A 2,273-nucleotide genomic window follows, 5' to 3' on the forward strand; every position below is an offset into this window, starting at 1 on the left:
TTGTTTTGGCTGCTTTTAATAACTAAAATTTAAAAAAATGAGTGCTTTTAATATTTGAAATTTCAAGTGAACGCAATTAGTCATTAAAATTTTAAAAATTAGCATTATTAGTTGATCCTTGAAGTTTTAAAAATGAGTTTATTACTCTATTAAACACATGGACAAAAAAAACTAATGAAAGTTAACGAATAAACCAAAAATGCTCGCTAAGGTTTTTTTTTTTTTTAACCTATATGTCTAATGGAAGGATCAATATAGCACTCACTCATTTGAAACTTAACTACTAAACGTTATTTTGGCCTTCCTTTTTGTATTGCTTTCATGTCTCTTTTTTATTTTATTGTTACCTAGTTTAGTTTGGTATGTTCTAATTGTTTGGCCCAGTTTAAGTCGCACTAATTAATGTTTGATTCTCCAAAAAATAAAAAAGTCGCACTAATGTTTGATTCTCCAAGAAAGAAACAAAAAAATCGCAGTAAATGTTTTAGCAAAATCCATACTGGCAGATAGCTCATCCATCATCTTCATTAGATGTGAAAACTATTTTGCCCAATTGCTGACAGCTGTGGGATTTGAACCCACGCCCTTTCGGACCAGAGCCTAAATCCGGCGCCTTAGACCACTCGGCCAAACTGTCACATGAGCTCCGTTCATTTGATAATTTTATAAATCAATTAGTTCATAAATTTATTGTCCTCCCATTAGAATTCGTATGCCAGTGAGAAACCTCTGGTTGGGCTGGGCAAGAAAGTAATGGGCCTTAGTCTGTACCAATTATTAATTTTGTCTTGACAATTGACATGGGCAACTTTGCTTATTAAAAAGCCTGGTGCATTCCAGCAAGTAACCTTTTCGGCTTGACTAATTTTACATAAATTCATAATTTTTTTCCTATTACTCATAATTTATTACATATTGCGTCAAAATTACGACACAAAAGTTTGTAATTTCCAACCTTAGTAGTTGCCAAGTCTTCTCCCTGCCTAGTAGGAGTTGTTTCTTTCTGGACCGAAAGGTTCCAGTCCTTTCTTGAAAGCTCTATCTCTCTTCTCTTCTTTCTGGATCGTGGTGTCCAGCCCTCTCCCTCTTGGCGCACATTTCTGGTCTTCGACAGTGCATGCACGAGCTCATCTCGGCTGGCTTGTGAACTCTATTTCCATCGTCGGTCCTCCAATCCCTCTGTGGGTCTTACCGTTTCACCATTGTTTGTCATCCATCTCCTTTGTGGGTCTTTACCAATTCATCAAGGGTCTTCTCAGTACCTTAAGTGGGTCCGATGCTGCTATGTAGATCTTATCCCTTGCCGTGGGTCCGTTTTTGCTGGAATGAGTGTTGTTTTGTGAATTTTTTTTCTAAATAACAATAAATATTAAAAAATTTAGTTAATTGTCACGTCAAAAAAGAATGTTGAAAAGTAGCATCTCGAGTGTCTAAAACTCGAGTTCCAAGATAAAAATCAAGTTTTTAAGTCTCGATTTGTAAAAAAAAATCCACATGAAAATTGAGTTTTAAAGACTCGAGTTTTGAAAACGCCGCTATAGGGCTTAAAAACGTCACTATAGGGTTTAAAAATGGAGTTAAAAAAAATTTAGTAGAAAAACGCCGCTATAGGGCTTTAAAACGGCAGTATAAGGCTTAAAAATGTCACTATAGGGCTCCCTGAACTTGGTATTGAACACCTATGAAAAATTTTTGCAGGAAAACGCCGCTATAAGAATTTAAAACGTCACTATAGGACTTAAAAATGCCACTATAAGGGCGATAAAATTAAAAAAAATTTTGCATGGAACCCGAGTTTCTAAAACTCGAGATGTCTACTTTCCCTTATAGTTTCAAGTGTTTCCTAATTAACTATATACAAATCCTTTGCACAGCTATTCTGCACATTCCCTCATTGTTTTGTAGTTGGTTGGTTTTTTTGGTGGTTAATCTTGGCCCATTGTAATCTTTGTGAAGATCTTGTACGGAAGGTGTGGGTAATTGAAGCCGTTAGAGACATTTTGTGGGATGAATTTCCAGCAAGTAAGGGTTCTCCTAGTGCTGGTGTGATTCAGCCAAGGTGATTTCTAAGCAATCAGTAAGTGTTTTATTTGATTTGTGTTTAGTTATGTGGTTATCAGAACTTTGATTTTAGGTCTTTCCCCTTGTATTAGGCTTGCTTAATGCTTTGTTTGTACCCCTGTATCTTTTCAATCCTTATTGGATATGTTTTAATGAGCATTTTGGGATGGAATTGCCGAGGGCTTGGGAGCTCTTGGTCAGTCCGAGCGTTG

At 36.1% G+C, this 2,273-nt stretch overlaps 1 non-coding gene across 1 annotated transcript; it reads right to left on the minus strand.

The window, feature by feature from the left end:
• Positions 1-557: 557 nt before the first annotated feature.
• Positions 558-637, minus strand: TRNAL-UAG (transfer RNA leucine (anticodon UAG)). The gene has a single exon. It is a non-coding gene; the product is annotated as a tRNA-Leu (tRNA).
• Positions 638-2,273: the final 1,636 nt, after the last annotated feature.

Source organism: Quercus suber, unplaced genomic scaffold (assembly GCF_002906115.3).
Source record: "Quercus suber isolate HL8 unplaced genomic scaffold, Cork oak 2.0 scaffold_536, whole genome shotgun sequence".
NCBI lineage: Eukaryota > Viridiplantae > Streptophyta > Magnoliopsida > Fagales > Fagaceae > Quercus > Quercus suber.